The 27,961-nt window shown below is 36.3% G+C and overlaps 1 protein-coding gene and 1 long non-coding RNA gene across 3 annotated transcripts in view; one reads left to right on the forward strand and one right to left on the reverse strand.

Annotated features, from left to right (window-relative positions):
* fign (fidgetin) overlaps positions 1-27,961 on the forward strand; it is a 143,058-nt gene that overhangs the window by 19,878 nt on the left and 95,219 nt on the right.
* LOC137496437 (uncharacterized) lies at positions 2,397-3,966 on the reverse strand. The gene is made up of 4 exons (XR_011016762.2): positions 3,871-3,966; positions 3,132-3,189; positions 2,953-3,019; positions 2,397-2,838 (listed from the first exon to the last, which is right to left on the reverse strand). It is a non-coding gene; the product is annotated as an uncharacterized lncRNA (long non-coding RNA).

Here is a 27,961-nt window from a genome sequence, read left to right on the forward strand (position 1 = left end):
GGAACACATAAAATCCTACACTTTGAAAATAAACATACATGTGAAGTTAATAAAGATAAATTAGCCATTTCAAATAAACATATTTGTACTTAAGTAAACATAAATAAACCAGCTTAATTATCTCTGTGCTGAAAAAATGCGAGACTGTAGTCTGTAACGCGGATCGAGTGCTTTTATAAGATGACAAAAGCCCACATCTCCAATCACCGAAAACGGCTGCAAATCTTCAGCAATAAACAGCCGCACTGTCTTTGTTATTTTTATGTGTCTCTCGGAACCAGTTGGGTATGTTTGCTTGAAAGATTCAGGGATTGTTGCTATTTGGAGGACTTTATTACCTTCTCTGCTATTCTGCCTTTAGACAGTGATATTGCTGGGTGATGGCGCTGCAGCTGTGCAGTCATGGATATACATGTTAAACAATGCTTGCACACAGTTATTTTTTTGTTCATTAATCAATGTTGTCAGTTTTGGAGTATTAAAATCACTTCTATCACCTCTCAGCCATATGTGTTTCAGAGAGACTATGTCGAAATCTAATGTAAAATCTAAGTAGACTAATTGTAGAAATCTAGCAGTTAGGGCTTATTCTTGTTTATTAGTGGAATTCAAACATACTTCTGTAAATAATTTGTTTGCAATGTTGCAGAATAACGGTTGAATCAGAGTTCGAAGCAACTAAAAGCTTAAAGTATTAAAGTTGTGCCAGTTCTTATGTATTAAAATCATTGCTATCACCTCTCAGATATAGTTTAGCTATATTTCAAAGAAACTGTAGAAATCTAGTTCTAAATCTAGCAATTACGGCTTATTCTCGATAATTATAGAATTAAAAAATACTCCTGTTAAAAAAGAAAACCTATGCAATGTTGCAGATTAACCATTGAATCAGAGTTAGAAGCAGCTAAAAGATAGAAGTGATTCACTGAAATGAATCAAACTTGCCAGTTCTGAAGTATTACCGTACGTTCACACCGAAAGCGGCGAGAGCGTCCAAGGTCGCTCTGGCCGCCCTGGCGACAACGCTGTCTGCCTTCAGCTCCGGCGGCGAGAGCGTCTAAACTCGCTACATTAATCTCGTACTTAAAGGAGCCGTTGCAGCATATCAGTTACATTCCTGCATAAGGCATGTTTTTAGCGTGAAAATGTTGCGCACTTCTTATCAAATTCATACAACAATGGAAGATCAAGTTGCATGTGGTGTGGCTTTGCTCTATTTATCCAATATGTGTCCATATGTCTGAAATATCCTGAAGCAGCAGTACTGTTTTGTACTGTCACATCGCGTGAGATTCCCGCTTTTTAAATATAAATTTATATAACATTAATGAACATCAGTAACTCGCCAGTAACTTATTTAATATATGTTCCTGTAAGAAAACATTGTAAATAATTGGAAATCCGGCGACCGCAATAATCAAACCCTTGGGAACAACTGTGGTCGGAACCAAAGTTCACAGGTCTGTGTTCCCTGAACTGCTATCAAGCGGTGGACGTCTTTATTCTGATTGCTTGCCGCCGAACTGCGTCATAGCTCATTACCATAAAGTTGACTTCATTTCATCTCTCCTCGACGCTCCCGCCGGCGAAGACGCGCCGCGCTGCTCCTCGCCGCTTATCGTCGCCTATCGCCGCCGGCTCTCATTGAAAATGAATGACTTCCGGCTACTTTGACGCTCTCGCCGCTTTTGGTGTGAACGTACGGTTAAAGTCACTGCTATTACCTCTCACATACAGTTTAGCTATATTTCAGAGAGATTGTGTCGAAATCTAGTTCTAAATCTAGCAGTTACAGCTTATTCCCGTTAATTAGACCAATTGAAAAATACTTCTGTTTAAAAACAAAACCTAAGCAATGTTTCAGATTAACTGCACTCAAAAAAATGATATGTTGGCGTTAATTAACTTTTTTTTGTCCACTGGTTCCACGTAACCGAGTTAAGTTACCTTTAAGAAAGAATATTAATTTTAGTGAACTTAAGTTAGTTACATAAAGGTAATGTAATGTTGTTTAGTTCAATCAACGTAACATTTATAATTTAGCTTTAATCAATGTAGTTATTTAAGTTCAATTATTCTAAAATTGATATTGTTATGTTTAACCAAATAAAAAAACTGTTTCCGTTTCATTGAGTTTATTCATTAGCATTTTTACAGTTTTACATATTTTCCAGCAATAAAATGATTATCAAAATCCAAATACTGTCTTAATCTGTATCTTCACTTATTACAATAAGTTAAAATATTAATACTATTAAAATAATAGTAATACAAGTATGAAGCAAATTAAAAACAATAAATGATTTACAAAAATATACTTAGAAAAATTAAGTCTTCTTTTGTAAACTATACTGTACCTTTTTTACACTGAAAAAGCAGATAACACCTCAGTTGTTCAAAGAAAGATTAACATTTTAAAGCAAAGTAACACGATCAGCACTACACCATAAATTAGACCAACCATCACAGAACATGCAATAGCTACACACATTCATCTCTCTGACACTTGCACCATTTATGCACATTTGCACCAGACACTTTCTTACAACCACTCCCTATATCTAAAAAACAAAAAAACAAAACATTGTGCATGAAGTCTGCTTCAAACAGGTGTGTGGGCTTGACAAACCACATGTAGAAGCATTCTTAATTCTTTTTTTTTTTTTTTTTTATAATTAGCACATCTTGGATGTATTGCCTCTTCTTGTTGATTTCCTGAATGCGTCCTCAATTGTAAGTCACTTTAGACAAAAGAGTCTGCTAAATGTTAATGTAACTACTGTAGATTCATAAGGTGGTGTTGCCCATCAAGGTTTGCGCTTCATCATGCCCAGCATCCTAAAAAAGTCAGGTAAAAAAATAAAACATTTACCAACAGATCAAAGGTGAAAGGAGGATTTGGTTTAAGAGGAAAATACAAAATGTTTAAAAAAATAAAATAAAATAGCTTACCATGTACTCCCTCACTTAGGGGCTTTGAGGATGCATTCACACCTTTTTTTTTTCCACTGGTGATGTTCTAAATGACATGAAATGACAATTAGTAATTTACTAAATAATTAGTTAAAATTACTAGTAATTTTTACTGTACATCATTTTAATGTTTGTATAGGCATCTAAAGGCATAATACCTGGATGATCCACAGTCTCCTCAGCCAGATATGGGACTTTAGAGGTTGAGCTGTAAACCTGTGAGGGAGAAAATAGATGTGAGTGAGCAAAGATTTAAAATAATAAAATATAATAATATAAATAGCAAACTACTAAACTTAAAAATTAAAACGTGTTAGATGACCAAACAAATAAGCTTACATTAAATACTGTATGTCATCATGCTAGATGTCATCCTATTTAGGTGTCACAAATGCATTTTTGCTGATTTTTTTTTAAGTTAACAGGCTTAAATAATACAATTAGATAATATATAACAATGTGCCAACACCACATTTTAATTAATATTATGTAAGTTATCAAAACTAGCATTCAAACTCGACAAACTGCTAGACACTCATTTAAAATAAAGACCATCAAATCAAATAAAAAATCAAATCACTTTTATTGTCACATTATCAGCAGCACGTGTGCTATGATGAGTGAAAAGCTTAGACTATTCTAACATGACTATTCATTACTACCAACGTTTGCAACTTTATTTGGGGGGAGTTAATATATACCAAGTATAACATTTCACAGGAATGCAAAACACACTATACATTTATCTGTCTATAATGTGGAAAAGACTCAGGGAACATGGCAATTTCATAGCAATACTATACACAAACACAACATAGTATTACAAGAGAGTACATTTATGATTCAAATGTTGTCACAGCCTCAGTATAAATACATAAAAAGTAAAAAAAATCTCACCTGTGTGTCCACATTGGGGAAAGCTTTGTGCACGTTCTCAATTTGTACTGTAATCTTCATCTTTTGATTCCCATAATATGGCGCCGAACTGAGAGTGATCGTTGTGGTTTGAATCTTTTTACTTCCTGTGTTGTTTTGTAACTGCGCATGTGCAGATATTACTCCACCTATTAACCAAAATGCAGTACTACAGAAGCAACACAACTCCCTCTCATTCATGTTAATTAAGCGAGCTGTTTAAATGTGAAAACTTACTTTTTCAAATTTTTTCCAACACAACACTTTTATTTTTAATACACAAACATAAGCGGATTGTTTAATTTAAACATAGTTACATTCTTTGGACCAACTAAAGCCATAATTCATTTTTTTGAGTGTGTTGAATCAGAGTTAGAAGCAACTAAAAGATAGAAGTGATTCACTAAAATGAATCAGTATTGCCAGTTCTGAAGTCAAAATTTGATACATTGATCTCGTATTTAAAGGAGCCGTTGCAGCCTATCAGTTACATATGATACTTCTGTAAACACTTTATTCAATTTTGCAGAACTTGCTGATTAAGAGCTGAATCAGAGCTCAAAGCAACTAAACAATCACTAAAATTAATCAAACTTGCCAGTTCTGATATATTAAAGTCACTTCTATCACCTGTCAGCCATAGTATAAATTACAGAAATTTAATTAAGTTTAGATTTCTGGTAAATTTCTGTACTTTAATCTCTGTTATTTTACAGTATATTTCTGTAATTTAACTGCTATTATCTTATTGTTTATTTTCGCACCATAGCTGCCGGAAATAAATCGTAAAATTACGGATTTTTTTTTACAGTGTGTATTTCAGAGAGACTATGTAGAAATCTAATGTAAAATCTATGTAGACTAATTGTGGAAATCTAGCAATTATGGCTTATCCGTGTTTATTAGTGGAATAAATACTTCTGTTAATAATTTGTATGCAATGTTGCAGAATTACAGATGAATCAGAGTTGGACACAAATAAAAGCTTGAAGTGATTCACTAAAATGAATCATACTTGCCAGTTCTGAAGTATTAAAATCACTGCTATTACCTCTCACTTATAGTTAAGCTATATTTCAAAGAGATTGTGTTGAGTAGCAGTTACAGCTTATTCCCGTTAACTAGACTAATTGAAAAATACTTCTGTTTAAAAACAAAACCTAAGCAATGTTGCGGATTAACTGTTGAATCAGAGTTAGAAGCAACTAAAAGATAGAAGTGATTCAATAAAATGAATCAGTATTGCCAGTTCTGAAGTATTAAAATCGCTGCTATAGTTTAGCTATTTTTCTGAGAGATTATGTAGAAATCTAACGTAAAATCGATGTAGACTAATAGTAGAAATCTACTTCTAAATCTAGCAATTATGGATTTTTATCCTTAATTAGTAGAATTAAAAACTGTTTCTGCAAACACTTTTCAGGGTTCAACGCTGTTTTTTTAAACAGGTCCGATCGGGCCATTGGTTGAGATTTTTACTTGCCCTGCCAAAATTTTCACTGGCCCCACCAAGAAAAACCCTAAAAAGTTAATAGCTATTTCTTAGCCACATATTTTAAATAATGGCAAAATTATGCCTGTGAATCTAGAATTTAAACATTTTAAATATGTCAATAAATGTATAATGAGCAAAATTCTAGACTTTATGCAAATGAAAGAGCAGTATGAAAAATGTGCTGGTATTTTAATGCAATTCTAAATAATTTTTATAAAAATGGCTTGCCAAACTGACAACTGTTTCTTGTTTTTTTTGTTTATTTCAGTTTCTTAATTTTGTTCCCATGTAATTGTCTGCTTCTAAAAAAAAAACGTGCTCAACGTTACTGGCCGACAGGGGCCAGTAACAATCCTGTCTACTGTCCCGAGTGTCTTTCACGTTGGCCCTGGGCCACCGGGCAGTCCTTATTGTTGAGCCCTGCTTTTTAATGTAGTGTTGCAGATTAACTCTTGGATCAGAGTTGGAACAGAAGCCACCAAAAGTTTAAAGTGATTCACTAAAATGAATCAGTCTTGCCGGTTCTGAAGTATTAAAGTCACTGCTATCACCTCTCAGCTATAGTCGAGCTATATTTCAGAGAGACTGTGCAAACGCGACTCTCTATATTTGCTTCGTTTGTTTATTCTGATAGACTCGCTAACCCACTCAGGCTCTAAGGAAAAGCAAATGCTCTTTTGGTGTCTGAGGCGAGCAAGTTAATGCAGCGCCTGCGCTTCAAACAAACGATGTGAATTATTAGAACGGAACATAAGCGATGCTCTCATCCTTTCCTTTTTTGTTTCTGCCATTTCAAACAATGAGTCGGAGCTTTTGTTTTCGCCGTCCCTGGTCACTAAAGCTGTCTGGCTACATAAAGCGAAGTGGCAGCGCACTGTCTGCTGGGGATTGGTAGCGAACACTCAATCCCCTGGTGGGAAAAAACAGTTTTAGCAGCAGAACTGTTAATCTAGGCGGTGCGGCGCAGATTCTCCAGCGTTCCCACATTTGCTTGAGTAATTATCATACCCCCGGTGGCAAGGAGAGAGACATCGCCTTAAATCACTGATGTCTTCATTACTCTGTTTACATTTTAATTAGACATACCAAACTTTTTGATTTTTAATGGGCTTTGCAGAACGAGACGCGTTCTCTTCTTTAGTTGAAGGGAAATGGAGGAGACGTGCTGAGAGAGAACCTTGCACCTCAGCATGAAAGACAATTGGAGCTTTTCTGAATATTTAACGCGTGACAATAATTATTTCTGCTCTGACCTTTTGATTTTAAAGCTATTTGGTTTTTAAGTGCCGCCTACTTTTTGATGCGTTCGAATTACAACTGCCAGTTGCCCACTGTCTGCCGTTTTTGTTTTGATGGAAATTGGTGACAGGTTTCTGGATTTCTTGGTAGCAGATTAAGGCTCATTAGCCTTATTTAATGCGGTTTTAAACCTTTATGAGTGGTGTTGAATTCAAAAGAAGATATTATGGTTGCTTAAACCCATCTACTTCCATTGTAGGAAAGGAAAATTGACTATAGAAGTTAAAACGTTTTTGAAATAAAGTTCTTAGTTGGAAGAAAAGCAAACTATTGTTCCAAATCAAGACATGATGAGGTTATTTGTATATAAAATGATGGTGTATTGGACCGACCAGACTCACTCATGGTAGAGCTGCACGATTCTGGCTAAAATGAGAATCGGGATTTTTTTTGCTTTAAATAAAGATCACGATTTTCTCACGATTCTGTAGATGTAAAATAAAGGTATGGTAAAAACAAGCATATGGCACAACATCGATAATAATATTATGTGTAGGTCTACTGGTTTCTATAAATAATTCTATTCTACTTCTAATAATTCTGATGTTGAATTATTATGTTTGAGATTTATGCTTGCAATCTGTCATATTAGACAAATTTATTCACTGGTAAAATCAGACATTTGCTATTATCACATTATATTCAACAATATATAGGCTAGAGTAGTTATGGTGACATTGTAAACATTTATTTTCATGCACAACTGTGTTCGCTATGAAAGAAAAAACATAATAAATGCTTGTCGTAATCACAACTCTAAAATGCGATATAATCATTTAAATGAAGTGCACACTTTCGGTTTCATTTTGACTGCTAAGTGCTGTTCATACTTCGCGCGCGGCTCCCAAACGATCACTGTGCCACAAACTGAATATTATTTACAACTGTATTACCAGTTACTCGCAACATATGCAGGTTCTGTTCACTAAAGTTGATGCGCGCACGTTTATTATTAAGTAGAACAGCTCTGTGATAACAGCTCACGTGTGATTTCCCGGCCGCGAAAACATCATTATATGAAGAGAAAAATAACATTTTTTAGATGAATTATACCTTATAAATTCAGTATGTGACTCATTCAACATCATTTGGAGGTGTCAGTGTCACTGAGCAACGTGTGTGAAACAATGAAAAGACTCGTGCAGCCGCCTTTTCTTCTCTTCTGAACTTGAAAATATGATTGACAGAATCGTAGAAATGCTGGATTAAGATCGTCTAGAGCAAACTCCAATTGTCAAACTCAATTCCTGGAGGGCCGAAGCTCTGCACAGTTTAGTTCCAACCCTGCTCCAACACACTTACCTGTAGGTTTCAAACAAGCCTGAAGGACTCAATTAGTTTGATCAGGTGTGTTTAATTAGGGTTGGAACTAAACTGTGCAGAGCTGCGGCCCTTTTGGAACTGAGTTTGACACCTGTGGTCTAGGGGGTCGAATCGAGATCGCGATCTTTTAACGATTAATTGTGCAGCTCTAACTCATGGACATCTACTCAAAGGAGAAGTTGCTCCAAAATGTCAATCTTACAATAGCCTCCTTTTGATAAATTCGATTGTTGCTCGCCGTCTGGATGCAAATTGATGGCTGGTTTCCATATTTTTTAGTTGCAAATTAAGGCTCTGCCTTAAATTGACGGTTCACCCAAAAAATGGAAATTACCTCATTGTTTATGTGTTTTTAAACCTTACAAGTTTCTTTCTTTTTTTTTGGAGTTTCTTTCTGTTGAGCACAAATTAAGATGTTTTGGTTGTTGAAACCCATCTACTTCCATAGTTGGAACAACAAATGACTAAAGTTTTTGAAATCTCTTTGTTGGAAGAACTATTTGTAATATGTCAATATTACAATAGCCTACTTTTGAAAAACACACACTTAGGCCCCGTTTACACTTTCGTCTTAAGTTTTAAAATGGCATTTTAGAATAAAAACGATCCACGTCCACACTTTTACCTAGCATTTCTGAAAAGAAATTTCCATGCTATAACGCTGATATGCACATCATGTGACCACACACACACAAACACACAGTCTGGCATGCGCTTCAGCAGCATATGCGCACTTTTGAGCTCTAGGCAGTCAGTATTGGGGTGCTTTAAGCACAAAACCCCAGAGAGCAATGCACGTCAGACAGTTTATCAAGGATGTACCGCTGGATGGCGTCACTTTAGTTGTTAAACATGATATTTTATTAATCTTGTCTCCATCTAATGACTCTGCTCTCTTTTGTATTATATAAGGTGATGTGTTACAGCATTAATACACTGCTTTAATCTTTCACTTTTGCACTTGTACTTAGTAATTTTTGTGAAAACCTCAGATACTGTTGGTTGTGCAACTTTTTTTTTTTTTTTTTTTTACTAACCAAAGTTTGTCGACGCCATTATAATGTCCAGGGCTTGACATCAACTTTTTTGATACTGTTGGTTGTGCAACTTTTTTTTTTTTTTTTACCAACCAAAGTTTGTCGACGCCATTATAATGTCCAGGGCTTGACATTAACTTTTTTGATACTGTTGGTTGTGCAACTTTTTTTTTTTTTTTTTTTTTTTTTTTTTTTTTTTACCAACCAAAGTTTGTCGACGCCATTATAATGTCCAGGGCTTGACATTAACTTTTTTGATCACCAGCCACTGTGGCTAGTAGTTTACCAACATTATTAACCACTCGCCACTTTCTCTAGCCACAATTTTATTGTTGGGAAAATATATTTTATACACATAAATATGACTTTGACATGCTAAAACTACTTGATTTTGAGTTTACGTTATCTCTACATGCCTCCTTATTCATTTTACTTTTTGTGTGTCGTGTATGAGCAAATGGGTCAGGGTTTCATATATTAAAATGAGTTTTTATTCCACATGATTTTCAGAGCCTAAAATGAGGGATTTATACAATTTATCTCTGACCACACCAAACATAAACAATTATTTATTTCTTAGCCACAAATTTGAAATGTGTCAAAACAAGCAAAATATAGCTGAATACTATACTTTGTATTTAACAAAACATATGCACAGTCATATGTCCTGGCTAAACGTGCCAGATCACAGTTAACTACACATAAACGGGGAGTTAATCTCCTATTAAAGCAATGTTGTTGTAAAAAAATTATAATTAAACCATATTAACGCAAAAGAAAGCAGGTAAAAAACATACCATGTGATAATGAAAGGATGATCATGCACACATGGTTAATGTTAGACCCATAAATAATCTGTTCAAAGAGTGGTTAAAATGAAAGCTGCTTACAATAAGACAACTCTGGAAATCTTGAAAGTAGCAAGACTGTGGGTGCATGTTCATCTCTTTTTGTGCAGTCTATTTGAAAGAGAACCGATCGCATCAGTTGTGTTTCTAGACACAGTTGCTTCACAAAAGGAAACAGGAGCGCGCACGTGTTATAAACAGTCGGGTGCATCACCTCAGCTTTAAGCGAGAGTGATTATCCTCTCATTCGGTATTCGCCTGATTTGCTCGCGCAAAGTTGCGAACACAATTATTTTTGTCAGACGTGTTGCATCTCAATTCTAACGCCTGTTTCACACTGCAAGCGTCAGCGGCGCGTGAGCAGAGCGTGAGCAGTGCGTATGTCGAGCAGTAGCAGCACGCAGGCGTTTGCCTTTCACACCAGCTGCGTCTGCAGCGCGCAGTTCCTCGGCAGCTGCTGCAGAGATCAACCTATCTCTGTCTATTCTATCTAGTTACCCATGTCTCTCTATATACAAATACACCTTTTAAACTTTTCATCTGTCCAGCGGCAGAATAACAGCTCGTTAATTCATGCTCGTGCAGATGATGAGACGGACAAAAGTAACCAATTCATGCCATTCTTTTACTTATTTTCGTGTTGTCAGATTCACAGTGCAAACAGCTCCCGGTAGGAATAACTCGAGTGAACATAAAACAAAGCCGATTAAAACTTTCTTCCTCTGCTCAGCTGCACAGAACACAGCGAGCTCACATAATCCAGTATGCGTGTCGAACTACACTACCCACAATACACTTCGCTATGGACTACAAATCCCGTAAATATTCTATTTCCCCTCTCCTACAACACTAGTGTGCAACTTAAGCAAAACTGATACTAAAATTGTTTTACATTTGGTTTTGTAGTTCGGGCCTAAATAAATGTTGCCGTTTTTAATCGTTTTAAGTTCATTTGAATGACTATATGTATACCATTTGACGTTATCAACGTATTTATTGGGTAAAATTGCTACTTTTTACTGTCATTCATTGTGTTTTGGTCATTATCAATGCACTGTCACTTTAATTGAGCGTGAGCAGCGCGTCAAAAATAGACCCAGCGCCGAAACTATCGCTGCACTGCTGCTTCGGCGACGCTCACGCCTCGCTCTGACGCGCTGCTGCTGCGTGCGGTATGAAAGCTCTAATCTGTTAACATGGACGTCGAAAACACACGCGCTGCTCACGCTCTGCTCACGCGCCGCTGATGCTTGCGGTGTGAAACAGGCGTAAGATCGCATGTGCATGCATATTAGACCATCCTTATTGTCAAACCCTGCTTTTAACAATTGTTATCTGGGAAAATTCTTTTCAATCAGCCAAAGTGGCTAGTGGGAGTGTCTGTCTTACCCGCAACCGCCGAAATCTACCCGCATTTGGCGGGTTGGCAGGTGTTAATGTAAAGCCCTGATAATGACACAGATCACTCTGCCTATTCATGCCTATTCATGAGTCCCGCAGAAAGTGATTGACAGGTGACAATTTGTGTGTAACTTATCTTTATTTATTGATGATTTGGTTATGGGTAAAACAAAGACCATGCGGGTCACGTAGTTGAAATGGTAGGCTACAAATAATTAATTTTATTTTGAACTAATTCATTATTCATAAATAATTAATTCACCGGCGCCTACAATGACAATGCCATCGTCCATTGCGATGTTTCACATTAGACATCGTACGATCCCAAATTAGTCGACATCGCCCAACCCTAGTCCTGACTCTCTGTCGTCATTAAAAATCCCATGGCACTTCTAGTAAAGAGCAGGGGTGTAACCCCCGGGGTTCTGGTCAAAGTCCCTCAATTGGCCCTTACAATCATGGCCTCCCAATCATCCCCATCCTCCAAATTGGCTGTATCACTATCTCTCCACTCCACCAATAGCTGGTGTGTGCTGAGCGCACTGGCATTGTTGTCCTTTGGCAGCCGTTGCATCATCTAAGTGGATGCTGCACACTAGTGGTGGTGTGGAGAGACCCCCCCCCATGTTTGTGAAGTGCTTTGGGTGTATGGCCATACACTATAGATGCGCTTTATATACACACACACTACATTTTTGAGACTATCAAAAAAGGGGATACTATATGTTTTTGTGGTATTTGTAATACAGAAGTGTTATTTATCAAACAAGTACCAGTTTTTGCCATGAAATAAACTCTAATATGGCAATACAAACTGTTCTTTCTCTATAGAAGTCAATGGGTACAGGCTACCAGCATTTTTCAAACGGTCTACCTCTATGTACTACAGAAGAAAGACACTCAAATGTGTTTTGAACAAGGATGCGCAAATGAATGATCAGCTTTCGGGTGAATGATCCTTTTAATTATTTTCCCAGATTTCTGGTATCCGAAGTTCATTTTTGTTGTTGCAATTGGGGAATCTGAGGAAAAAACGATTAATTACAAAGTCACAGAAAAACCCGATGTCACCAGGTTTCGCTGGGCTTAGAATAGCAGGGGCAAGCAAGGATCGTCTGCAGCTTCTTTCCAACCGAGAGAAAAAAAACCCGTCCCTTTATCATTGAACAACCTTGAGAAACGAGACAAGCCGTTTTAGTCCTACTTCAAGACGTTTTGTTGTGCGTTCAGAGAGCGATTTCTGTGGCTGCTGAAGTGTCTGGAAATGCATAAGGATGACGAGCATTAGAGAAGTGAATGCAATAAAGAAGCCGCCATTGAACCGCAGCGAAAAGAAGCTCTCTTGTTGAGTAGGCCAAATGTGTTTTTCTGCTACCTTTCTTTTTAGTTGCATATATGCAACAAGTTCATTGTTGACTGTATGCGCGCACTCCATGGCTTTAGCTGACCCACAATACATTATGACACGCTCATCTTTAATAATAAAGTTATATGCGTGAAAACCTTGAATTAGCTCCGTCTGACAATTTGGAGTGTTTTAATAGATGATGTAAAGCACAAAAGCCGTTCGTCCCCTTTATTAAAGCCTTGGCTGGCTTCATTCTCACAGGCATCACTTTCTTTTATTGTAGGCCGCTAAAATCCCTTTCTCTAATTCATTATTTGATGTTTCGTGACATTTAAATTCATGCGAATTACCCTAAGCCGAGGAAAACATGGCGAGCGGGCGATCACAGTCATTTTGACGCTCGACTTGGAGAGGGAATTATATCATCTAATGAGAACGTAAAATTGTAATTAATGTCTTGAAATTAGCCTCTGAGAGAGAAAGAGAAAAAAAAATCACGTCCATTGATATGCATGGCAAGAAACATTCACCGATTTGAATGTAAGAGTCAATATTTTGGCTTCTTACCCCCCCCTCTCTCTCTCTCATTGAAGAGAAGAATAAAAAAAAATCCTTCAGGAATGATGAATTGAGTTATCACGTTCAGCAGCTAATTGTCTCAAATTGATATTTTGATGTACTACTAAAGATCACATAAAAGCAGTCAGATCTTAATTAGGCTGATGATCATGGGGAGACGTGAGCTATCGTGCAGACTTTCCCGGCGCTCTATCCGTCCTCGGCGGAGCGCGGCTGGCTGACAGGTTGGCGTCGTGCCAAGGATTGATAGGAGAAACCTTGAGTGTGGCGTAGAGGAGCCGTGTGTGAGCGCAGATGGGGGGATAGAGAAGTGTTGTGGAGGTTTTGAGGCGTCTGGCCTGAGGAAGGACACTGGATTGAGCATCGCAGCCGTACTGAAGCTTCGCTGGCTTTAGGGGTTGAGATTTTGGGTGGGTGGTGCACTGAAAAAGATGATTGAATTGAATTTACCACATTTTTTTTTTTTACATAAATTACATGGTTGCAAACATCAATTGGGGATGAATTTAAACAAACTAATTTGAATGTAATTGGATGTACTTTGTTTAAATTTAACCCATAGTAGTTGTTTGCAACCACTTACAAGTGAAAAAAAAGTTCAAAATTTGGGTCCCACTTTATATTAAGTGGCCTTAACTAATATGTACTTACACCGGAATTAATAGTTTGTTTCAATGTACTTTATGTGTAAATACATGTATTTATTGTGTACTTATGCTTGGTTAAATACCTGTATGTATTTACATCTGTAATTAACTTCTGTAATTACATCTGTAAATACACTGTTGACCATCCCTTACACCTTAACCCACCCTTTAACCTACCCATGCCACCAAACCTGTCCATAACCCAACCTCTATCCCAACTCAAAAGCACCACAAGTGTTCTCAAATACATTATGAACACGGTAAGTACATTGTATCTATTTTTTGATGTAAGTACATAGTAGTTAAGGACACTTAATATAAAATATTTTATATACTGGGCAAATATTAATCGTGATTTTTATATATATATATATATATATATATATATATATATATATATATATATATATATATATATATATATATATATATATATATAAAGAGCATCCGCTGCATAAAACATATGCTTGATAAGTTGGCGGTTCATTCCGCTGTGGCGACCCCAGATTAAAGGTACTAAGCCTAAAAGAAAATGAATGAATGAATTAATGATTGATATATGATGCTAGCTGTAATTTTATGACATTGTTGCAGTTCATACTACAAATCCAGCAAAAAAAAAAAAAAACAATATATTTTTATATTTATATATATATATATATATATATACACAAAACCATTTGGCCATAACTTTTTTTATTTAATCCAGTAAAATGAGGTATGGAAACCGAAATTTCCACATAGAAAATATTTAAAAATTCAAGACTAAAACATGTTCCAAATGTCATTTTCTTTCACTATAAAAACTTTTAAATATTTCTCAACAATTTTGAAGTTGCATTACTCAGTAATTAGATAGTGTGATCTAGAAAAACAGGCATTTTTTTACTTACTGCATTATTTGCATTTTAAGACATTTCTGAAAACTTGCCAGGCATTTGTCTTAATTTGCTGTAATTAGTCAACAGATGAAAGTGTTTTACCTTAAGTACATAAGTAGCCGGATTTACCAGTCATTTAAATGTTTTGAAATTGTTAGAAATTGCCTTTCATGATTGTTAAGCTGTAGGTCAACGCTTACCCTAAAAATGTAGTTAATCCAATGATTATTGTTTTCAGTGTGCCATTCCATACTTATCAATTGTATAATGTAGTCTTATTCCATGGTCTTTTAAAATTCTTGATTCTGATTGGCTGTAGGCTGTGCATTATCTTCGTAAAAATGCACCGGTAGTTCTAGCCAGTTTTGATCACAATTCGAAATAAACGAGCTTATCCCAAAAGTCTACAATTACCATAGCAACCCACATGCGCTGCACAGGAAACTGAAGAGGACTGTTAAAAGCAGACAGGAATCCGCAAAGTTTGGAAAATACTCATAAATTATGCCACAAAATCAAGTTTTAAGAGTTTTTCAAGCGAGAATATAGTTATTTTAAAGTCAAATCGGCAGTCTATGTATAAGGATAGCGCGTGTTAGCGAGCTTGTCATATAATTAATCTATTCTGTATTTAACGGTCAGTCTTTGGACTTTTGAACCTGTTATTTGTTTTCGGGTGTATTTTTTTTTTGGCAGATTGCAGAGGTAAGTTTCAGAATTAATTTATGACTGTAAATAATGTAATATTACATTGATCCAGCATGTTTGGCTGATTGCTTTTGTTTTAAAGAAGATAAATGAAGCAGAATGTTCTCGTGCCTGTCCAAAAAACTTTTTTTTTCTTTGCTTAATTTCCCTACAAATTTTATAGCAAAGATTTCTAAAATAGGCTTTGGCTGCTTTCTCTTTAATGCATCTTACGTGCCCTTGAACTGGCGTTTCATAAAATAATTCACAGCTTTGTAAATGTTTTATGTCATGTGTATAGACTTGTATAGATTAATGTGTGTTAATAATAACGTTATTCTACTTAAAGCAGCGATCGCGGTCTTTTTGTTAGGTCAATTCTATGAGATCAGTTTACCTAGCCTAATATTCTGATTCGAAAGAGGCATAACAACACGATTTATTAACTTGAGATGTTCAAAAATACTTGTTAAAGGGATTTTTTATAAAAACAGCATGTTTACCAGTTAAACTCCGCGGACCCGGTACAGGGTCCGTGACATCATCGACTTTCGCATTAAGATTTAAAGGGCTACCATTGCACCAGACCCCCGTAAGTGGTTTGGTTTGAAAGTGTAGAATCTATATTTTATGCACATATGCATCACTTTGGTTTTTATTTTACTGTACAAAAGTTATTTACACTTAAATACACAGTATTTTGCATACCTGAGCTGGGTATTTAAAATTGGTTCATTTTCATATGGCTCATATATGACACATGTACAAGTTACAGCTCAAATGGAAGATCTTGCCGGTGCTCATACGGTTCTAGCATTCCTTTTACTGAATTATATTCACATATCAAAGTTTTCGAATGAATCGATGTGTTTCTATGGCGTAGAAGTGAAAACAATACATTTATGATCAATAAGCAGCCCCAGATAGCACAGACAGCTGTCATCTCTTACCTTATGCTGTGCTCTTCAGGGCCATTTCTCCTCTGTTTTTGAGGTGATGTGCATAAGTAATCCTTTTATATGTCTGATGTGGTCCAAACACAGTGAATTATGTTTAATCAAACAAAAGAATAGTGAAATATGAAAACAATGATCGCTCCCTGTGGCTTGTACAGCACCTCTCATCAGTTGGAATACAATAACTTTTGCATCGATTATGGTGGAGACATTTTTCTTTTTTCCTATGATTACAGACATGTGCAGGAACCACCAAAACTAATTACAGCACGCTAGACCACACAGAAGCTAAAAGGTACACTTTCAAATTTGAGTTTATAAAAAAATACAAAAAGCGCCTCTTTTTGGGTGTTTATTATAACACAGACAACATATACAGATATTTTAAACAGTTTCAATAGTGTTTTATGAAAAAAAAAAACGAATGTGGTCCTTCGCCTCCACATTGTGCATTAAAATCCTTTAGTGCACAGAAAGCCGTTGATTATCCCTTACTTGTAGTAGAATTGTAAGATCCTATTAATGATATTTGTAGGTTAAAAATGCTACACTCAATTTATTTGTATTTATTTTTGCTGCTTGTTCAGACTGCTTATGTAAAATGAGCTGATCAACACAATTCGGTTTTTTTTGGGACAACTTGATTATTTTATGTTCAGTCCACTAAAATGTGTAAAATCAATTATGTTAACTTAATAGATTTGTGTTAGAACAACATGACAGAATTATGTTGGGCATGTTTTTACACTGTGATGTGTGTTGGGACACACTGTAAAACGTAATTAGTTACTTAAAGTGAGTAAACCAGGTTGACTTTACAAAAATAGTGTTGTTAAACCTATTGTAACTTGGAACCATTGAGCTGACTTAATTTTTATAACTATGCTTATTGTACTCACTTTTAAAGTCAACAAATCCTTTTTTTACAATGACAAACTATTTTACAATGTCTCTCTTTAAATAATTACCGCAGTTATTACAATATTACATAATTGGTGCTTCATTAAGTCTATAAAATCTACAATTATGGCCTGTTTTGAATTTAGAAGATATACTGGAGTCTGGAGGAGCAAATTAATTTTAGTTACTGTCATTTTGCTAGACAAAGAAAAGCTGAAAAAAAAAACAAATATAATAAATGTGTATTGGAAAAAGTCATTAGTTTACTTTTATTTTTAAAAAAGTGAATACAACTTGCATAATAATCAAAATTAAGTCAACTTAACAGTTCCAAATTACAATGGGTTTACTTAGATTATTTTTGTAAAGTCAACTTGTTTCTTTTAAGGCAGTTTGTTCACTCACTTTAAGTAACTAATCACTTTTTACAGTGCAACATGAAGGAATTGAGTCCACTTTAAAAAAAAAATTCAAATGTAAGTGAATTGGACATAAAACAATTAAGTTGTCCCAAAAAAACCTCAAGAATTGTGTTGTTTCAGCTCATTTTAAATAAGTAGTTTGAACATGCAGCAAAGCAGTGCAGTGTAGCAGCCATCGACAAACCAATTCCCTGCAAACAGACTTAATGATGTGTTTATTTCTATGCCATAATCTTCGAAAGCTTAAACGAACTGGACAGCTGCCTGCAGAGCTCCATCATGTCCGCGATCTCCATTAGGGGCCGGTTTCAGGTAGTAAAGCCACCAGAATGTGTGGCTGCTGAGGTGGCAGGCTGGCTGTGCTAATGATGGGTGCTAATGTAATTAGCTCATCCCAGCAGTCTGCAGAGCTGCGCTTTTCAGCTGTCGCGCTCACCAGCTCACCGCTGACCCCGACTCACCCCAGCCTTTCACGGCCTAGCTCTCTCTCATAGGCATTACCCTGCATTTAGTGCCCCGAAGGGCTGACAGCCTCGCCATTTGTTGATTTTTGGCTCCATAAGCAATGTGCATTTTCTTGCTGAAGTGTATGGGAAATTATTGGATCGACTGTGTTTACTTTAGTAATGGACACATGGCTGGAGTTACTGTGTGAACGATTCATTGGCTCCATAACGATGCTTGACTGTTATATGATCGAAATACTTTTGCAGTCTTTTGAGTTTGCTTAGAATATAAGCTGATTTTACGATGCACAAGTATAAAAGAGTAAAAAACACTGTTTCATATCCTAAAGTACACAACCTTAACCATATAGCAGTGTTTCTCAACCACGTTCCTGCAGGTCTCCTTTGTCACACTCATTACAGGTCTTTCAATCTCTCCTTGATGATCTGAATCAGGTGCGTTTGGTAAGGAGAAATGGGAAATGTGCAGAGCTGGTTGTCCTTCAGGAACATGGTTGAGAAACACTGCACTATTGCATTAATATTCAGAAATCTGAGGCATATATACAATTGATTATGCTATAATCCACCATTTCTCCCAAAATATTGATGTTTATTAATCATTCCAGTATTTTCTACTACATATTTTTTATCATCCAATATCCTGTTTCACTTTGAAATACATACAACTTCATAAGCAGAATGGGAAAACTCTGTTTTATATCCTTTAGTACATAACCTTAACCCTAAAGCAGTGTTTCTCAACCACGTTCCTGGTGGACCACCAACACTGCATGTTTTAGATGTCTCCTTTTTCTGTCACACCCATTACAGGTCTTTCAATCTCTCCTTGATGATCTGAATCAGGTGTGTTTGGTTAAGGAGATATGGTAAATGTGCAGAGCTGCTTGTCCTCCAGGAACATGGTTGAGAAACACTGCACTAAAGTATCAATATTCAGAAACTCGAGGCATATATGCAATTGATTATGCTATAATCCACCATTTCCCCCAAAATATTGATGCTTATTAATCATTCCAGTATTTTCTACTACATATTTTTTATCATCCAATATCCTGTTTCACTTTGAAATACATACAACTTCATAAGCAGAATGGGTAAACTCTGTTTTATATCCTTTAGTACACAACCTTAACCCTAAAGCAGTGTTTCTCAACCACGTTCCTGCAGGACCACCAACACTGCATGTTTTGGATGTCTCCTTTGTCTGTCACACCCATTACAGGTCTTTCAATCTTTGCTTGATGATCTGAATCAGGTGTGTTTGGTTAAGGAGACGTGGCTAATGTGCAGAGCTGGTTGTCCTTCAGGAACATGGTTGAGAAACACTGCACTAAAACATCAATATTTAGAAATCCGAGGCATATATACAATTAATTATGCTATAATCTACAATTTTCCCCAAACTATTGTTGCTTTTTGATCATTTCAGTATTTTGTACTACATATTTTCACAATCCAATATCCCAGTTCACTTTAAAATACATAAATGAATAAGTAAAATGGGTAAAAACACTGTTTCATATCCTTTAGTACACATCCTTGACCCTAAAGCAGTGTTTCTCAACCACGTTCCTGGTGGACCACCAACACTGCATGTTTTAGATGTCTCCTTTGTCTGTCACACCCATTACAGGTCTTTCAATCTCTGCTTGATGATCTGAATCAGGTGCGTTTGGTTAAGGAGATATGGGAAATATGCAGAGCTGGTTGTCATCCTGGAACATGGTTGAGAAACACTGCACTAAAACATCAATATTAAGAAATCCGAGGCATATGTACAATTGATCACGCTATAATGTGCCTCTTTCCCAAAGTATTGATGCTTATTGATCATATTCCAATATGTTTTAGCTCTCCACCATACACGCATAACAACAACACGTTTGCTGAAAGTCCCATAAATTATTAACCTGCGAATTAGCATAAAAGGACATCACCGAAAACTGCTGTTGGCATGGATCCTATGAAGTGCCCTTCATTCACGCCCTTCAACACAGATAATTATGGAATAGATGTAAATTTCGTGAATTTAATTGTAGAAATTGTATTGTATGCAAATGTGTATGTTAATACACAAGCGTTAGGCCACTCGGATTTTTAACTTGGCCCTCTCGACGTCGAGTGTGAAGATCAAATCAAGCAAATTAGAAGCAGAACGAGATCAAAATCTAGTTGTTTTTAATTGTACATTCGGTGGTGTAATTGCTGCTAAAAAACAAAAGACTTCCCTTTTGTGCTTTAGTTGATTAATATGTGGAACGTTTAGTGTTTAGAGGCCTAGCAGGAGTGGATTATAATGATCATTCCCTTGGGCTTAGGCTCGGTTTTATTTTTTAGGATGTCTGAGCAAACCCCCACCCCATCTTCAGCACATGCACACCCACCCTTTCCTTTTTTCACCCCGTTCAGCAGGCGTTAAGGATGACCCTGTTTCCTCACTCCTAAGTAGAACCAATTTGGTTTGGAATGAGCCTGAAGGTTTCTCTTAATGAGATTCCCATATGAACCGCCACATTTCCACAGAGGCTCTTTGCGGATCTTCTCTGTGACATTTGTTTGTGAAAAAGCTGACGTTCTCGGCTCACACTTTCGGAGTTTTGTTGGAGACGTTTGGCTTGCGTTTGGTGTTTCTGTTTATTTGTTGAGCATTTTGGTTGATTTGGTGCAATGGGGATGCACACTTTTACTCAGTTATTGGATTTATTTGTTACAAGTTGACTAACAGACTTGATTTCCAGCACTATGCTCCAGTTTGCTTGTTTTTTTATTTGTCAGGTTTCTTAAGTTTTAAATGCATCCACTTAATGGGATTCCCATATGAACCGCCACACTTCCACAGGCTTGCAGATCTTCTCCGTCACATTTGTTTGTGAAAAAGCTGACGTTCTCGGCGCACACTTTTGGAGTTTTTTTGGAGGCGTTTGGCTTGCATTTGGTCATCTGCACAAATTAAAAAAAATGCTTTTGCTGCTGAAATGACACAATTCTTAAGTTTTTTTGGGACAACCTAGTTGTTTTATGTTTAATCCACTTCAATTTGTAAACAGTTAAGTTAACTTGATCGAGGAAATTGTGTGGAACTCAACATTTTTTACAGTGCACTAAAAGAAATGTTTGTTGTTTGGTCAATCGGCTTATTTAAAATGATTTGAAACGACACTATTCTTGAGATTTTGTTGGGACAGCTCAATTGTTTAATGTTAAATTCACTTTAATTAGTAAAAAAGCTAATAAGTTTACTTAATTCCTTCATGCTGTCCAACACAAATCGACTGTGTGGAACATCATTTTACAGTGTGTGTTTTCAGGCTTTTGCTGATCATTATAGTTGATTTGATGCTGCAGGGGTGCACAGTTTAACACAGTTTTTTTAAATTGATTTATTTGTTACAAGTTGACTAACGGACTTGATTTTCAGCACTATGAATCAGTTTTTTGTTTGTCGGGTTGCTAAATTTTTAAATGCATCCACTAAATGAGATTCCCATGTAAACCGCCACACTTCCACAGGCTTGCAGATCTTCTCCGTCACATTTCTTTGTGAAAAAGCTGACGTTCTCGGCTCACACTTTTGCAGTTTTGTTGGAGACGTTTGGCTTGCATTTGGTCATCTGCACTAAAAAAACGTTTTTGCTGCTGAAATGACACAATTCCTGAGGTTTTTTTGGGACAACCTAGTTGTTTTATGTTTAATCCACTTCAATTTGTAAACATAAATAAGTTAACTTGATCGATTTGTGTTGGGACAACATGAGGAAATTGTGTGGAACCCGACATTTTTTACAGTGTGCACTAAAAGAAATGTTTGTTGTTTGGTCAAACGACTTATTTAAAATGATTTGAAACGACACTATTCTTGAGATTTTGTTGGGACAGCTCAATTGTTTAATGTTTAATTCACTTTAATTAGTAAAAAAACTAATAAGTTTACTTAATTTCTTCATGCTGTCCAACACAAATCGACTGTGTGGAACATCATTGCAGTGTGTGTTTTCAGGCTTTTGCTGATCATTATAGTTGATTTGATGCTGCAGGGGTTCACAGTTTAACACAGTTTTTTTTAAATTGATTTATTTGTTATGTTGACTTACGGACTTGATTTTCAGCACTATGAATCAGTTTTTTGTTTGTCGGGTTTTTAAAATTTTAAATGCATCCACTAAATGGGATTCCCATATGAACCGCCACATTTCCACAGGCTTGCAGATCTTCTCCGTCACATTTGTTTGTGAAAAAGCTGACGTTCTCGGCTCACACTTTTGGAGTGTTGTTGGAGACGTTTGGCTTGCATTTGGTCATCTGCACTAAAAAAACGTTTTTGCTGCTGAAATGACACAATTCCTGAGGTTTTTTTGGGACAACCTAGTTGTTTTATGTTTAATCCACTTCAATTTGTAAACATAAATAAGTTTACTTGATCGATTTGTGTTGGGACAACATGAGGAAATTGTGTGGAACCCGACATTTTTTACAGTGTGCACTAAAAGAAATGTTTGTTGTTGTTGTTGTTGTTGTTTGGTCAAACGACTTATTTAAAATGATTTGAAACGACGCGATTCTTGAGATTTTGTTGGGACAGCTCAATTGTTTAATGTTAAATTCACTTTAATTAGTAAAAAAACTAATAAGTTTACTTAATTTCTTCATGCTGTCCAACACAAATCGACTGTGTGGAACATCATTTTACAGTGTGTGTTTTCAGGCTTTTGCTGATCATTATAGTTGATTTGATGCTGCAGGGGTGCACAGTTTAACACAGTTTTTTTAAATTGATTTATTTGTTACAAGTTGACTAACGGGCTTGATTTTCAGCACTATGAATCAGTTTTTTTGTTTGTCTGGTTTTTAAATTTTAAATGCATCCACTAAATGAGATTCCCATGTAAACCGCCACACTTCCACAGGCTTGCAGATCTTCTCCGTCACATTTGTTTGTGAAAAAGCTGACGTTCTCGGCTCACACTTTTGGAGTTTTGTTGGAGACGTTTGGCTTGCGTTTGGTCATCTGCACTAAAAAAACGTTTTTGCTGCTGAAATGACACAATTCCTGAGATTTTTTTTTGAGACAACCTAGTTGTTTTATGTTTAATCCACTTCAATTTGTAAACATAAATAAGTTAACTTGATCGATTTTTGTTGGGACAACATGAGGAAATTGTGTGGAACCCGACATTTTTTACAGTGTGCACTAAAAGAAATGTTTTTTGTTGTTGTTGTTTGGTCAAACGACTTATTTAAAATGAGCTGAAATGACACAATTTTTGAGATTTTGTTGGGACAACTCAATTTTTAATTTTTTAATTAGTTAGTTTTATTTTTTTCAATTTTTTAATTCACTTTAATTAGTAAAAAAAACTAATAAGTTTACTTTTTCACCTTAATTTCTGTTGAGCACATGAACCAAATGGCAAAAAGCACTGTTTAAGAACGCGTTCAACTGCGCTCAAATGAAAGCGGGAAATGGGAAAGCGTTTTTAAGTTCAATATCGGTTGGTACCGAATTCCAGTATCGAGATAACACTACTTTCTAATCACACATGTGAAGCAAAGAATGTCTGGCTTTGATTAAGCAAAAAAATATGCTTGTGTACCTCCTATAAAGTCAGATTCATTCATTTTCTTGTAGGCTTAGTCCCTTTATTAATCAGGGGTCACCACAGCGGAATGAACCGCCAACTCATCCAGCACGTTTTTACACAGAGGGTGCCTTTCCAGCCGCAACCTATCCCTGGGAAACATCCACACACACTCGTTCACACTCATACACTACGGACAATTTAGCCTACCCAATTCACCTGTACCGCATGTCTTTGGACTGTGGGGGAAACCGGAGTTGAGATCTGCGCAGGACAAAATTTTGAATCCCGCTCCCGCCAGGTTTTAGCCCGAACCGGACCGCTTCCGCTTATATTCAGCATTTGTTGTCCCGCTGCCCGCCCCGCCCCGCCCCGTTTTCTACCCGCCGCGCCCGATTCCGCTAAAGAGCGGGGTAGAACAAAACCGAAAACCACCCAGCTATACACAGTCCAGACAGCCTATGACAAGCTGTCTGTATAAACAAACACACACACACACAGTCACACACACACACACACACACACACACACACACACACACACACAGCAACAAACAAGCTAAACACAGCATTGCGCTGTCTCATTTACACACATACACACGCGTGCTCGCTCGGTCGGGAGTCAGGAGCAACATAGCTAGACGGCCCGCTCCCGTCCCAAATTTAACCCGTTACCGACCGCTCCCGCGCTTTATTCGGAAATTTATTCCTGTGCCGCAGAAATCGGGGAATGCAGACCTCTAAACCGGAGCACCTGTCGGAAACCCACACGAACACAGGGAGAACATGCAAACTCCACACAGAAACGCCAACTGACCCAGCTGAGGCTCGAACCATCGACCTTTTAGCTATGAGGTGACAGCACTACCTAATGTGCCACTGCATCACCCAAAATCATTTTCACTGCATCAAAACAAAACAAACGTTAATAATTCAAAGATGGTGTTTTAATACACGCACCGATGCTGCCAGATGTAGGTGAGAGTCGTCCCCTTTAAGAGAGGGTTTGCTATGTAAAGCATGTTTAGGATCTGGCCTATTTGACGATCCCTTTAAATGTCCACATGGAATTGCGTTAATTTAAAAGAGGAAGAGCTCATATAGAGTTCAGCATCATCCTTGAGCTTTATGAGGGCTGGCACCTCTTTTGTGTTCATTATCGTGAAATCACCTCGGGGAGGAATGTTGACTTTTCACCGTCCAGAATAGCTGCTAATGTGCTGTGTAACACTCATGTACGCGAGCGCAGACAGTTTGACTGAGGAAACAGCGGCGTTTCCAGCATTACACACTAGGCCTGTCACAATAATCAATGTATTGACTTATCGCACAACACATGGACGTGACCTCAATCATTTTTGGCGATTCAATATATATCGGCCATACCTCTAGCAACATTTTAGCTGATTGTGTAGCATCTCTATCTCTATTGCTGGCGTCAGTGTCAGTATGGTTAATATACACGGTAGTATTTACTAAAAATTAGTTTAGTTTATTTTAATGTGAGTGATTGATAGAAATAGATCTGGTAGCAGATATTGTAGCCTCGGTTACTTTTATTACCCTGCACTTTTGTTTTAACATTTATTATTATTTATTTATTTAGGATATACCTTTTCACGTTCTGACTCTAGTGCCTCATTATTAAACTGTTAAAATGACTATAATTTACTAAAATCTTCTTAAGAATGAAGTATTGAAATGAATGATATGTTTGTCTTAATCATATTAAAACAGCACAATCCATACTCCTCTTTATGTCTCCAATACTAGATTTGACACCATTGTTCGGATCTGCTGAAGTATACAAGCTGTGCTTTAGAGAAAGAGGCGCATATCATCATCTGCATTTGTTAACGATGCAATATTCACATCTTTGGATAAGTTACACTTCATGCCAATAATCTAGAGCGCAATGCTATCTAGTGTTTATTGTAGATTTTAATTTTTTTTATTTTATTCTTACAAAATCTTTTTTTCTTTCGTTCATTTGTTCATTTTATTTATTTATTTATTTATTTGTTTATTTATTTATTCCATTAATTGTTCATTCAATCATTTATTTATTTACTCATGTTTTTATTCATTCATCTGTTCATTTATATATTCATTAATTTGTTTATTAATTTATTTATTCATTAATTTATTTGTTCATTCATTTATTCATTAATTAATTCATTTATTGATTTTATTTATTCATTAATTTATGTACTTTAATTCATTATTTGTTTATTCGTTTATTTATTCATTTATTTTATTTGTTCATTTGTTCGTTCGTTGATTCATTCATTGATTAATTTGTTTAATTATCTATTCATCCATTTATTTGTTTATTTTGTTAATTAATTTATTTGTTCATTAATTTTATTTCATTTATTCTATTTGATTTATTTTGATTCATTCATTCTTTCATTCATTTATTCATTCATTCATTCATTCATTCACTCATTCATTCTTTATTTCATTAATTCGGTTATTTTATTAATTGATTAATTTATTTATTCATTACTTAATTTTTTAAATTATTTAATTAATGAACTTGTTTCTTTATTCATTCATTCATTCATTCATTCATTCATTCATTCATTCATTCATTCATTCATTCATTTTATTCTCATCCTGAAAAATAAATCTTCCTGATTTTAATGCCCCCCAAAATCCTCTCGCCTCTTTTGTTTCCATTATTCATTCCAGAAAAAAAAAAAAAAAATCTAAAAATAAAAAGTTCTGCTTACCGAGTCTGGATGTAGACTTGAAAAATAATTTTGTGTCTGATGAAATTTATGTGGAGCCAAGTCAGTGATTTATGCAAAAGAAAAAAAAAAACCTCAGCTTGGAGTGTGTAGGAGGCCTGTGCATCGCACCCTGTGTGTGTGTGTGTGTGTGTGTGTGTGTGTGTGTGTGTGTGTGTGTGTGTGTGTGTGTGTGTGTGTGTGTGTGTGTGTGTGTGTGTGTGTGTGTGTGTGTGTGTGTGTGTGTGTGTGTGTGTGTGTGTGTGTGTGTGTGTGTGTGTGTTTGTGTGTGTGTGTGTAAAGAATTAGTTGCCCTTCTGTGATTTATTTGTTTGTTTATTTATTTATTATTATCAAATATTTTCCAAATGATGTTTAACAGAGAAAGGAAATGTTCGCAGTATGTCTGATAGTATCTTTTCTTTTGGAGAAAGTCTCATTAGTTTTATTTCAGCTAAAATAAAAGCAGCTTTTAATTAAAAAGAAATAATAATAATTTAAGGTCAAAATTATTAGCCCCCTTAAGCAATATTTACTTTTCAATAGTCTACAGAACAAACCCCTTGTATACAATGACTTGTCCAATCACTTAACTTTCCTAATTAACCTAGTTAAGCCTTTAAATGTCACATTAAGCTGTATAGAAGTGTCTTGAAGAATATCTAGTCAGATAATATTTACTGTCATCAAGATAAAATAAATCAGTTATTAGAAATGAGTTATTAAAACTATTATTCTAAAAATCTGCTCTCTGTTAAACAGAAATTGGGGAAAAAATATACAAGGGGGCGAATAATTCTGACTTCAACTGTATGTGTGTGTGTCGTGGACGGAGAAAAACAGAACAAATCTCTGTGCGTGCGTGTGTGTGTGCCTGTCATGCTGTCACCAAGGCCTAATGTCTGTCCCGAGGGGTACCTGGAGGAGAGCCGAACCCACCCAGTCAGCCTTTAGCTGGGGCGCGCGGTGACACTGCCTGCCCACGGAGACTGGAGGTGTCACTGTATGTATGTAAACCAGTGACAGATGACTGGAGACATGCGGACTGGAGAGACCAGTCGCTGAGGAAAAAAAAACAAAAAAAAAAACACTGCTTCTGCTTTCATCTGCCCTCCACTACAGACACACACACACACACACACACACACACACACACACACACACACACACACACAGAGATGAATAAAACACAACAGAGCCTCTGCATCTGAGAGATGCCCTCGTGTTTGTCTGCAGTGTGACTTGCTAATAAAAGGCGTTTTGTTTATTTTGTAGGTTATTCATTCATTTCTTTTCCTTAGTCTCTTATTTATCAGGGGTCGCCACAGCGGAATGAACCGCTAACTATTTCAACTTATGTTTTACACAGCGGATGCCCTTCCAGTCGCAGTGGCTCACCGGTCAGGTATACATCTGCGCAAAAATTTCAAGGTGAAAGTCATCATAGCTTGCGTAGAATAGACCCAGCTCCCA

The sequence above is a fragment of the Danio rerio genome, chromosome 9 (genome assembly GCF_049306965.1).
Source record: "Danio rerio strain Tuebingen ecotype United States chromosome 9, GRCz12tu, whole genome shotgun sequence".
Classification (NCBI taxonomy): domain Eukaryota; kingdom Metazoa; phylum Chordata; class Actinopteri; order Cypriniformes; family Danionidae; genus Danio; species Danio rerio.